General features: G+C 39.8%; 1 protein-coding gene across 3 annotated transcripts in view; it reads right to left on the bottom strand.

The window, feature by feature from the left end:
* Positions 1 to 13,939, bottom strand: part of LOC149193022 (uncharacterized) — a 243,127-nt gene that overhangs the window by 227,060 nt on the left and 2,128 nt on the right. The window lies entirely within an intron of this gene.

Genomic DNA, 13,939 nt, shown 5'->3' on the forward strand with positions numbered 1-13,939 from the left:
ATAAGACATATCAATGGGCCCTCCAAGAAGCCTAACGAAGTCCATAAGTGTCACAATGATGAATAGGATTCCCAAAAGTAGTGGACAAGGGGTTGGCCCCTTGCTCTCCAAATAATAAACATGTCATGCTCCCAATAAGTGTGAGGGCACACAAGTAACCTCATGGGTCTCCAAGTAGGTCGAAGATGGTTGTAAACCATCTGTAAGGGCTTAGATGATGGTGTAGGTGATGCCACATCAGCCTACAAGTCCTGGGTCATCTGCCAAGTGCATGGTACAACCGTGGGGTCGGTTGGGCATGATGAACCAAGTGCATATTCCTCGTCCAATAGGTGAATCTTGAGCAATCTCTAAACATCTATGGAGATCCATGGATTGTTGTCTATTGTTGTAAGGCCCATGGCTCTCAACACACACTCTACATGTGCCAATGTAGCCCTCTGGAGGGTTAAGACCCCGTATAGGGAGACCAAACCCAAAATGGAGACCATCTGCAATCCTGCATAAGATCCAATGCGTCCCCTAGCCTTCCAGTATAACAAGTCATCAAAGGAAATCGAGTTAAAGAGCTTACAAACCATGGACAACAAGTGGACACTTCTTAATGGCATGCCCTTCCGCAGTGGGCTTTAGCATGTGCTAATGTCTCCAAGCTCCAAATGGGGTTAACTAAGTATCCTATTAGGTGGTTTCTACCTTTAAAGGGGATAGTATGTCCAAGGTACATCCTTCAAAGGGTGGTGGCATGTGATAAAAAGATGAATGGAGTAGGGAATGAAAAGGGCAACCCTGAGCCACATGTTGCGGTACACCGTACAAGGGTAGCTAATAAAAGGGAGGCCCACACTTGGGTATATAATGTATAGGAGGGAGCAATCGTGGTATATGAGGTGCCCCGGCCTTGATTTTTCCACCCTTCTTTATATGTCTTTTGCCTTTTATGATTTTTCTTTGATTAACTGCTCGGAGCTCAAGGGATAAGAGCATGATGTGTAAGGTATAGCAATGGATACCCCCTTTAAGTAGGGAGGTTCATTGCCCACTAGGGGTTGGGACCAGTGTTGCGGGGGAGCACCCCCCCCTTTGATCTCGCTCCCAATCCGCACTCCGGGCAGGAGTGACTCAGGAGCGGGTCGGGAGCGCACTCCCTAAAAAAATTTGCGCTCCCTGCCTTTTCAGGAGCGTTTGGCCTTTTTTGCAAAAAAAAAATTGCATTAATGTTCCAAATGCAATTTTTTTCAAAGAAACAAATAAGTTTTGAGTGGGGCAGCTTAATGATCAAGCCTATGGCCCTACTATTGATATGTGATTCATGGTAATGTTAAATTCTTAAAGTAAAAGGATGAAAATGAAGATTAAGGAGAATGTCACTTTTACGTCATCCTTTTACTTAAATTTTTAACATTACCATGAAATGACTCGGGATGTTTGAGAGTGGTTCCGACTTCATTGGATTTCATATGGAGAAAGTAGAATTTTAGATTTCATTCAAAATCCAGCAGACTTATCAATTTTTCGGGATTTCAGGATTGGGGGACTGCAATGTTTCCATTGAATTTTGTCATGTATTAAGGTATGGAACTCGTATTTAATCAAGAGCATCAATCCCTCTATGTACCTTGATGTTAGTGACATTGGTTGTCGAACTCCTCTATTATGACCCTCCTAAAAATGTACGCATCACTCAAACCAAATCTTGACTTGACATGCTATGCTTTTTCTATCTTATGTTAATGCTTAGAGGGTGATATTAATGACAAAGATCCCTATACAGATACAGAGGTAATGAGAAAAATACCTCTAGAGATTAATGCTTAGAGGGTGATATTAATGACAAAGATCTTGATTTTCCAACAAGACTAAAAAATTAGACATTTCTCGTGGTGGCAAGAGGCCCAAGCATAAGAAATAGATAATAGATTTACTTGTCTTTTCTAGTTTCTAGTAGTTTTTATAACTATTAACTCTTTCATATTTATTATGATATTTTTTTAAACAATATATGACAATTTAAGTTTGAAGTTGGCAATTATAACTCATTAGTAATGAATTATGAATATGATGCTTCATGAAAGTTGAAAGTTGTTTCATTTCATTTCATTTTATAACATTTCATTTCATGTTAGATATTATTTGTTGTAATGGTTACACTTAGCTTACAAGTACAACTTTGGTGATCAATGATGATAAATGTTATATATTGAATTTTGAAAGCTTGAAACTTTAAGATTGATGAATCATGAGACTCAATATGTTGTATGTAACTATGTTACTAACTTGTGGACGTGGTTGATGAATATTATAACTTCTAGATGATTGTTGTTATATGGTTCAATCTATGTTTTTTTATGTTTTTTATATCTAATTCATCATTCTACATGTTTTTGTTGACATATATGTATCAAAATATAAAAAATATATATTATATAAAAAACGCTTCGGGATTCGCTCCCAAACCGAGAGCTTTTGAAAATGTCGCTCCCACTCCCCTCTTTCGCTCTTGCTCCCAAGTAACACTGGTTGGGACAATCATGGATTCCTGAATGGCATAGGAAGCTCATTTAGGGCCTATAGGAACCAGGATGATGCCCAAGATAATGAGGTAGAGCTCATGTATTGGCTTTTGCCCACGTGTTAAATGTGTTTGTCCCAACCATCTTTTGCATTTTGTGGTACATTTTCCTGTTGAATATGGTTATGCTTTTACTTTTCTTTTCAGTTGCATCAACCTCCAGGGCATCATTCTAGGCCTGACCTAAGAGGAGGGGGAAGGCTAACCCTATGTGGACCCAATGGAGGAATGTGGACCCAGGTGGGAGAAATCATGAATGTGGTTATAATGAGCGGAAGGGGAGTGATATGCATGGATGAAGAAGCAGGACCACACAACCAAAATCAGGGTTTCCCATGCAGTCAGTACCATCCCTAAAGCCCAAAGATTAGTAAAAGAGATCCCAAGGTACTAGGGTCCAAGGTTAACATCCAAAAGAGGTCTAGCGGACAAGAGCACATACCTAGCCCACTCTTTCCACCCAATCCCCCCATTAATCCATGCCTAGAAGTATCCATGATAAGAAAACTATAATCCTCAATTACCAAATGACAAGGCATACCTTTAGGTTCAAGAGGCCCACCTTCAAACATACGATCATGTCAGATGGGTGAGGGACCACATGGCTGGCTCAGGTGGCGGAGAAATGGCACAACGAGCTAGTTAGTGGCTGAAAGGGATTGCTGGTTTCAAGCTAAGGACCACCTTGGGGGGGGGGGGGGGGGAATTCTCCTAGGAATATCACCCACAAAATGGTGGGTAACAATGCCCATTTAGGAAATGTAACTCATGCCATTAAGGAGGTATGCATGCCTTTGTAACTTATGCTTTTAAGAGAGAATGTAACATATGCATTAAAGAGTGCATAATAGGGATCTTTTATGACATGCTTCTAATGAGTGTAAGAGACTGTAAGAGATCTTTTATGACGTGCTTTAATGAGTGTAAGAGAGTGTAAGAGCATTAATGAGAGTGTAAGAGGAATATGCCATGTCAATATTGAGAGTGTAAGAGAACATTATTGAGAGCCATGATTAAGTGACTTGAATTTATTTTTAATAATAGTAGCATAAGAATAGTAATAATATTATTAATGATAATGTTGATGATTAAGTCGAAATTGAACTATTAGGATTGATTGATGATCAAAAGGGATTTTCCATCAACGATACTTGATTACTAATTGATGGAAGGTGATTTACTATTTTTGGAAAGTCATACTTCAGACTTTCTATTTTAAGATATTCATCCCTAAACTACCAAATTTCAGTGGAGTGAAAAAGCTTAAACCTTGGTTTTACAAGACTTTCAAGGTGATTAGGAGAATTAGTGAAGTAATATGAGTTGGATCTGCCTTCTACAAGAAATATTCACAATGTATTTCATGTATTATACCTCAAAAGGTTTTGGGGCAGCATGTGTCTCCAACAGAATTACCTCCCATGGATGAAGCTCGTAAATTGATACTTAGCCCACAGAGCATTCTATAGGTAAGGGAGAAACAATTGAGAAATAAAGTAATATTTGAACGTCTCATTTGGAAAAACCTGCCCTTCAAGGATGCAACATGGGAAGGGGAGGAGATCCTTAAGCATCCTGATCTACAAATGCTTGAGGACAATAATTCTTTGGGTGGGGAGGATTGTAATGTCCCCAACACAAACCATGAAAACTAACATCAAATCGGTTGTCCTTTCCTTTCCTTACCCAAAAGAAAAAGGACACAGAGTCACATTCAGTTTGGGTGCATGCATGTGGATTAATGCGCATAGAAAAGATTGTGTGATTGGGAGTTATTTGGAGTGCATGCATGCATGGGGAGATAATTGAGAATGTAGTCTAATTAACTAGGCACATGCCTTTTTCTCTCCTACTTCACAACAGTTTGACATGAGTTAGATCCAGAGTATCTCCACTAGACTGAGCGCATGCTTCTTCTCTCCACTTCTACTTCAATTGAACTCAAGCATACTCCCTTAGCCCTGCGCATGGCCATCTCATCCTAGTTCACCATTAGTTAACCAAAATGCATGGAAGAGAACTCCAAGAAGACTAGTGAGTTAACAATGCACATCTCCTTGAAACCTTCTCTTAACTCTAGCGCTTGAACACCGCTTTTGGTTGTCTTCAAGTCAACAAGTCACACTTACACATCAACTTGAATCTCAATAATGTGCATAGGTTGAAGACAAAATCTTGCATGAATAATTTGACTTCCATAGTTGATAAAAGGAGAAGGTCGCTTTGGTAGTTGTGAGATATATGTTGTAAGGTTTTTATTCTATGATGCTGCAATTTTGGGCTTAAGGTATGACAACGTTGAGTATCCCTAGTCTCGGAGAGACATATGGGCTCCCCCTAGTTAGAAGGGTGTGTTTCGGTGGAATAGCTACAGTTTGATAGATCCTAGCAGGTCATATTTTCTGGGTTGCAATCGTTCATCATGCTTGGAGGTCGATCTGGAGATAAAATTCAGAGGACAATTTCAGATATGTGTTTATTTCAACAAGTAATCTTCATATTTCTAATTTCTGATTTTTTTATGCAAATAAAATTTCAGATTCTGTTGTGCCCTAGTTTTGGAAATATTGTTATTTTTCTAGTATCTTTATTTGGATATATTACACAAGGCCCAAGACAATTGTTCAAGTCACACCAAGCATTCCTCTCCATCCTCCAAATCTCCATAAAAGGCAGCCTACTCTTGGCAGTGTGGTGCAGCACAAACCTGCTCTTATAGATCTTACAACTTCAAATCGTTCAAACACTCTTTAATCAGGAGTTTCTTTGCTTTAGCCTTGGATGGTAGGAAATATTCACTTGCTGCAGGTACAGACACAAAGGTTAACAAAAACCCATCCCCGTTGGTCAGCAATGGCACCAAGAGACATTGATCACTTTCCCTGGTCATCTTCAGTCGAGACACTCTTCCAAGCTCTAAAGCTCTTGACAAGGAGTCCTCCTCCTTTGCAGTTCCCAAATTTGTATCTCCCAAATAGATGATAGGCTATTGTTTCTAGGTCTTAGATCTCATAGATTAGTCCTTTTACAGAATTGCATTCACACTCTCACTTGTGTGTTCATTATGATGTACCTAGCAATCCTTTTGACCTATTCATGGTCATTTGTTGGACATTAATAAATTATCTTATCTTACCTTATCAAGACTCTCTATACCTCCAACTAGGAAACCATTGCTTCCAAGTCAATAGTAATTTTCACCTTCTAGTTATGTTTAGTTATGTTTTTGCTGGTTTTTATTAGGACAAATTATAAGGACCTATTCCTTGATGTTTTGGAGTAAGCATATGTGTAGTTGGAATTATGCCTTTTTTTAAAAACTGCATTTTCAGTGCCAATGGGGTTGTTGAGGACAGTCAAGACCATTTCGTTTTTCAATATAAATATTTGTTTGTGTTAAAAAACGAATAGACTAAGAATACAATAAGATCCAAGATGATAAAGATCGTGGCATAAACAAATTGTGATTAGCACTTCTAGGAAATTCAAAACCACAGAGAACTTTGCAGAGATGAAAATTTTCTCCTTTGAAAATATAATTGAATTAATCAAAATCACCTTGAAGATTACCAAATACTCCAGTACAACAAACTTTCAAATTGCTTGATGGCCTAAAACGAAGCAAATCCTTTTTTGCTCCAAAATGGATCTTGGATAAACCTCTAAGTCTAAAGGACTTCATATAGAGGTAAAAAGGTGCTAAATGGGCAAATCCTTTGTAAATCAAAGTCGGATTAAAAGGCAGATCAACGGTCCAGATTAACTGCCAAGATCGCATCGCAACGAACCAAAGGAAAAAAACCGGGACCCATAGCTTAAAGCCTTGTGACGAGCGCTTCCATCGTAGCCATCGGATGAATAAAAGGGATCAACGGTTGTGATTGAATAGGCGATCGCTGATCGGGAAGGTTGAAGGACCAAGACCCGTGACCATGTGACTCGCCGATATGCAATAGCGCCGATGTGCGATACGTCGATAGCACTGATCGGCGATTGGTGAATCGGGATGCCACAATACAAAGGAGCAGGGCCTATGCGACATGCGATTGCGATGGGTGGACCTAACGACATTATAGATGCAAGTTCATTTGTCTTTGAGATCCGTTAAGTTTGTTCAGCGGATTTTCATTGGATTTCTTTGTATTTCCATTGATTGGGGTTTTGTTCGTGTTTAGCCCTATGCAATGTGATTTGCGATACGCCGATAAGCGATATAATGATAAAGCCAATAGCCGATGAGGCGCCGATCAGAGTGATCAGAGGTCGGTAAAACGGATTGCGATGATACAAAGGGGCCAATGCACCATGCGACATGCGATTGCAATATGCGATCGAGGCACGGACCTGATAAGGATTATAAACACGATTTCATATTATTTGAAGTCCGGGCTTAAGGCCCATGATGTGTTTTGCGTGCGTTTTCCTGTGTATTTCCGTTATTTGGCTATTTCGGCCAGAGGAAGGCAAAACGATCGGGTGGCCATGCCCGCCGGTTCCTTTCCATTTGTAAACGGATTCTTGTAATGAAACAGTCGGTCTTCAATGATGGAGGTGATTGTAACTGATGTATTACAAAAAGCACAGGGAGCTCAATTGACAGGGCGGCTGAAGGTTGCTGAGATTCGCTTGGAGGTCGAGCAAACCACTGATAACACAAAGAGGCAGAGTTATGCTCAGGAGAAGCGCAGAGAAGCCCAAGAGGCTCAGAGATGCTTGAATGCTGAGTGTAAGCCCAAAGGAGGCAGTCTGCGAAGTCGGGGTGACTAAGAAGCAGAGGGTCGCTTGGAGGTCAAGCAAAACCATAAGCTCGTGAGAGCCAAGAGCCAGAGCCAGAGCCAGAGCCGAGAGCTAGAGCCAGAGCCGAGAGCCAGAGCCAAGAACCAGAGCCAAGTGCCAGAGACGAGAGCCAGAGTCGGGAGCAGAGGCAGAAGCCACCAGAGGTTGGAGGCAAAACAGCATAGAGATCAAATGATCAAGCTATTGCTAATGTCCAAAATGTGCTGAAGACAGAAGAAGGAATTCCAGAGACAGTAAAAGAATTCTGAGGGAGTTGGTTCAAGCTAGAGCTCAGGATAGCTCAGAGCGCTGATTGAAGGAGTCTAGTCCAGAGAAGCTTAGATCTGTCTGCAGAGTATGGACAGCCAAGGATAAGATGGTATTCTAAACCCATAGGTTCAGTTGTAAACCAATGGAGTTGAGTGTGGAAATTGTAAATGAAAAATTACCATAATCCCAAAGAGCCTAGTTGAGTTGACTAGAGCTCAAGGAGATGTAGCCCAAGATATCAGGGTGAACTCCATATTATATCGTTGTCTTATGTGTTTGTTTGTTTGCTGCATTTCATTGTTATGTGTGTTTATATATTAGTCTAAGCAAATAAACTTAAGGCAATTTGGTCAGTTAAAGGCAAACACAAGCATACACCTATTTCAAGTGCTTATTTCCGCAAATTATCAATCATAAGCGTAGATCTTGGAAATTGTTTAAGCTTTGGGGTGGGAGAGGTTCTTGTAAGCTAACAAGAAGCCTTTAGTGCCCCATTTCAGATCAGGTGGTATCAGAGCTTGATACTTGATGCTTGATTGATCAAAGCAGGATGCTTGATTGACAGAGCAAAAGATTGCTTGTCTAAAAGGTGTTTGGGCAGTCAAGGATTGATTGTCGGATTGGTTGTTTGATTGTTTGTAAACTGACTGTTGTTTGAGTTTGCAAAGGTGAAAGGAAAGTTGTTGTTAGCTAAGTCCAGGAGAGGACAAAAAGGAAGAAGAGCTAAAGGCATTCTTCTTATCCCAAAGGACCTCAAGGCAATCCTTGAAGCACAAGAGGTTTGTTGCAAAAGGTTGTTTGAATAAGCTCTTTGTTAATCTTGTTTGAAGTTCTTTTGTTCATTTGCATAATGACAACTTCTACAAGTGAATCCTCAAATTCCTCCTTCATCACAAGATTCTTTGATGAAGACATGAAGCAAGACTTGTTCATCATGATGGATATGGTGAGAGAAATGTATGAGGATGGAAGGAAGAGCATCACCCTTAGAGAGCAGTTGAATTCCATGAAGGAAGAGAAGCAGTTGCTTTCTGACAAATTGCAAGAAGTGGAGAGACAACTTCATATTGCAAATATAAACCTGGAAAGGATGCATGAGTTGGAGACGCAACTCTTTGTTACCAAAGAAACCTTAATCAAGTATCAGCTTGAAGAAGAGGTAAATAATTCCAGTTTGTCTTCAAATTCTTCTAAGAATGTTTATATTGGTTCTTTTGAAAACCATACTAGAGGCATAGGTTCCAAGTTAATGTCCAAGATGGGCTATGAAGGAAAAGGCTTGGGCAAACATGCACAAGGTATTGTTGAGCCAATAATGGTTGAGGAAAGGCCTAAGTATTTGGGTCTTGGCTATGGACAGTCTTATGGAGAAAGTTCCAAAGCTGCCATGAAGGCCATTGAAACAGTTCCAAGAAGGAGTTTCATTGCAGGTCTTCTACCTCAAAAGTGTAAAGATTGTATTCATGGAGAATGCAATAGCTTGAAACATCATTTGCAGGATGCAGGTGTTCATAAGCATGCACTTGAACCAGAGAGTTGTGGAAACTCTGACAGCCTTGAAGAGATTGATGGTGTTCCAAAGGGAGCCACTTCTTCATTTGATTCACCTCCTCATGAAGGTAATAAAGGTGAAAAAGAAAGGTATAAATCTGGTTCTAAACACATTCCTTTTGATTGTGTTAAGCATGATAAATTTCCATATAAGCATGGGAAAAGAATTGCATGTTCCTTTTGTGGTTTGGATAACCATATTGTTTCTAGATGTTGGAAGAGAATGGCCACATGCAGGAAACTTTGGAAGGAAAAGAAGCAAGAAGCCAAAGGTCCATTGGACAAGGCAAATCATGCTGTCAAGAAGATGCACATGTGTTGCACTTACTGCCATAAGCAAGGACATATTGCTGCAAAATGTTGGACTCTGAATCCAACAATGCTTCCATGAAACTTGAAGAAGGTGGAAAGAGAGAATGGCAGGAATGGAAAGAAAGATTCCATGATTGATGTGTTTCAAGATGATTCACATGTTGATGTTGATGTGCAGACAAAGGTAGCACCTTTGAAATGGATTGGTAAGAAATGGTTAGAGTTCTTATCCAATTAAGGTTGCATGTCTTTTGAAAATGCATCAAATCAATAGAATGCATTTCTTTGTTAATGGAATGCAAGTTGCAGGGTTTTACCAAGAAGGTGAATGAAAAGGTTGAGTAGGAGACTCACTTTATTGCTGCAACATTATATTCATCTCAGCTTCGAAAGTACAGTGTACTTAAGCGAAAGTTGAAGGATGAAACATTTTATTTCATTTTCAGCGTCGAAAGTACAGTGTGCTTAAGCGAAAGTTGAAAGGTGAAATGCATGCATAAGCATGATATGCATGAACACAGGGATGTTGATGATTTCCTTGTATTTGAACATGTATGTGTGATTAACTTGAAAGGTTGATTACTTTTTTGTAAACATACATGTAATATTGACTTGGGAAAAGTTGATTTGGTCTCCAAAATGGAGATAATGATGAAGTGTTTCATCTTTGAAAAAGAATCCTAAAGTTCTTTTTCCACATGCTTGACTTGAAGGGTCAATTGTTTTAAAGGCATGTTTTGTTGGCTTGTTATCTAGTCAATCATTTGTATGCAGATGTAAAGACATGGAGGTGTTCACAAGATGTGAAATATGTTTCTTTTGTTGAAGTAGGAGTTTAGGCCATCCAGTTGTTGTCTGTAATCCTGTTGTTGTTAACAGTAGTTGTTGACAGTATGTCAAACAGTTACAAATGAAAATTTTGTGAAGCAAATGTAACTTCACATTGGTTTGAGCCACCTTGGATCAATGATCAAGGCAGAGAAGTTCAAACTACCTTCTGTGACCTTCTCAGCAAGAGTTCTGCAGGAAGTCAAGGAGGAAGACAATTCTTCCCAGGAGGACAAGCACATCCAGGAAGGAAGTGTTCAAAGGCTTTGGTTCAGAGGCACTATGCAAGGCAAGTGTATGGAGGCTGAAAGAAGAGGGTGAGATACTCTCATTTACTGTTCAGATCAGTATATCAGTCTTTTGGAGTCCAAAAGCTTTTTAGTGGGAAGGCGTGATCCAAAATGGATCTTAGATAAACCTCTAAGTCTAAAAGACTTCATATAGAGGTAAAAAGGTGCTAAATGGGCAAATCCTTTGTAAATCTGAGTCGGATTAAAAGGCAGATCAATGGTCCAGATTAACTGCCAAGATCGCATCACAACGAACCAAAGGAGAAGAACCGGGACCCATAGCTTAAAGCCTTGTGACGAACGCTTCCATCGTAGCCGTCGGATGAATAAAAGGGATCAATGGTTGTGATTGAATCGACGATCGCTGATCAAGAAGGTTGAAGGACCAAGACTCGTGACCATGTGACTCGCCGATATGTGATAGCGCCGATGTGCGATACGCCAATAGCGTTGATCGACGATCAGCAAATCAGGATGCCACAATACAAAGGAGCGGGGCCTATGCGACATGCGATTGCGATGGGCGGACCCGACGACATTATAGATGCAGGTTCATTTGTCTTTGAGATCCGTTAAGTTTGTTAAGCGGATTTTCATTGGATTTCTTTGTATTTCTGTTGATTGGAGTTCTATTCGGGTTTAGCCATACGCAATGTGATTTGCGATACGCCGATAAGCGATATAGCGATAATGCCGATAGCCGATGAGGCGCCAATCAAAGTGATCGGAGGTCGGTAAATCGGATCGCGATGATACAAAGGGGCCAATGCACCATGCGACGTGCGATTGCGATATGCGATCGAGGCACGGACCCGATAAGGATTATAAACACAATTTCATATTATTTGAAGTCCGAGCTTAAGGCCCATGATGTGTTTTGCGTGCGTTTTCCTGTGTATTTCCGTTATTTGGCTATTTCGGCCAGAGGAAGGAAAAACGATCGGGTGGCCATGCCCGCCGGTTCCTTTCCATTTGTAAATGGATTCTTGTAATGAAACAGTTGGTCTTCAATGATGGAGGCGACTGTAACTGATGTATTACAAAAAGCATAGGGAGCTCAATTGACAGGGCGGCTAAAGGTTGTTGAGATTCGCTTGGAGGTCGAGCGAACCACTGATAACACAAAGAGGCAGAGTTATGCTCAGGAGAAGCGCAAAGAAGCCCAAGAGGCTCAGAGATGCTTGAATGCTGAGTGTAAGCCCAAAGGAGGCAGTCTGCGAATCGGGGTGACTCAGAAGCAGAGGGTCGCTTGGAAGTCAAGCGAAACCATAAGCTCGTGAGAGCCAAGAGCCAAAGCTAGAGCCGAGAGCTAGAGCCAGAGCCAAGAGCCAGAGATGAGAGCCAGAGCTGAGAGCCAGAGACGAGAGCCAGAGCCAAAAGCCAAAGCCGAGAGCCAGAGCCAAGAGCCAGAGCCGGGAGCAGAGGCAGAAGCCACCAGAGGTTGGAGGCAAAACAGCAAAGAGATCAAATGATCAAGCTATTGCTAATGTCCAAAATGTGTTGAAGACAGAAGAAGGAATTCCAGAGACAGTGAAAGAATTTTGAGGGAGTTAGTGCAAGCTAGAGCTCAAGATAACTCAGAGCGCTGATTGAAGGAGTCTAGTCCAGAGAAGCCTAGATCTGTCTGCATAGTCTAGACAGCCAGGGATAAGATGGTATTCTAAACCCATAGGTTTAGTTGTAAACCAATGGAGTTGAGTGTGGAAATTGTAAAAGAAATATTACCATAATCCCAGAGAGCCTAGTTGAGTTGACTAGAGCTCAAGGAGACGTAGCCCAAGATATCAGGGTGAACTCCATATTATATCGTTGTCTTATGTGTTTGTTTGTTTGCTGCATTTTACTGTTATGTGTGTTTATATATCAATCTAAGCAAATAAACTTAAGGCAATTTGGTCAGTTAAAGGCAAACACAAGCATACACCTATTTCAAGTGCTTATTTCCGCAAATTATCAATCATAAGCGTAGATCTTGGAAATTGTTTAAGCTTTGGGGTGGAAGAGGTTCTTGTAAGCTGACAAGAAGCCTTTAGTGCCCCATTTCAGATCATTTTTCTACCAATACTTCCCAAAAATTATTCTCCACCCTCCCCCAATGAATTACAAACTAATGGACCTTAATGGACCTTACCAAGAAAGGGAAAGGATCTAAAGAAGGCTAAAGTAGGCAACATGCACTCTTTGGTAACTTTCCTTGTTTTGTGTAATCTATTCAAATTTGAAGGTTGTCCACAAAATTGTGTTAAAGGATTTAATTACATACCCCTTGTAGATACAATGGGAATATAAGCTCCAATGCTCTAACTTCCCTATCACTAAGGAATCCAGTTTTTTCTTTATGGAATAAGATATGTGAAGCAATTCATTTAAAACATACATAAATAAATATGGTAAACAGAAATACATGGAACTAATTATTTGAAAAAGACCTCCCAATAGCATTTTGTCATTGGGTTGCACCAATTCTAATCATTGTGTTCAAGTCAAGAAAACACCAAGGTGCAGAAGTCAACTGGTTGTATTTTTAATTGAGATGCTTCCCAGTCTCATATAATTAAGACTAGACAAACTCAAAGAAGGCCAACGTTATCCTTCATACATTGGGCCAACGTTTCTGTTGTATTTTGTACATTTATGTAATATAAAATATGTGGATTTTCCAAAACAAATAAATAGGATGCCCTTTATACAGGCACAAACACACATACTCATAGACCCATAAACTTTAGTGGTTGAAGTTCATCTTTACAGACATTTAATTGTAATTGAATCAACATAGTTCTTAATTAAGCTGGCAATTATGATGATTCATCAGTTTGCCAAATGACACTAAGACCATGGGCTATTATCTCAATATAAAACTCAAGACATATATACAAGAAGACGCAAGGGCATCTTTAAGAGTGACATGTTGATTGCAAGCATAGAGAGTTACATCTAAGATATAAATACCTTGTACAGGAACCAAAAATATAAATGAGCACTGATAATATATTGAGATTTCTGTTAAATATAGTATGATTTGATAGTCTTAGCTAGTATTTCAATGATAACTGTGTTCTTATGAAGCTAATTTTTGGTAAACATGCCAAAACTTTCCTTTGCAATTTCACTCACCATCTGCTTTTGTAACTAGTGATAATCGATATTAATTAATGCAAACAGGTTAGATAATCCATGGTAATAACTTAATAAGTAAACCATGAAAAGCTTTTTCGTCAAATTACTTCTACTGTATAATTGAAATTTAAAAAAATGTCAAATTAACAAGATTAACCAACAGAATCAGTATAAACAGAGAATAAACATCAAAAGAATATTGCGGTAACATGCAGTTTCA

The sequence above is a fragment of the Pinus tabuliformis genome, chromosome 2_2, assembly GCF_031772625.1.
Source record: "Pinus tabuliformis cultivar Carrire ecotype Pingquan chromosome 2_2, CPIR1, whole genome shotgun sequence".
NCBI classification, from domain to species: Eukaryota; Viridiplantae; Streptophyta; class Pinopsida; order Pinales; family Pinaceae; genus Pinus; species Pinus tabuliformis.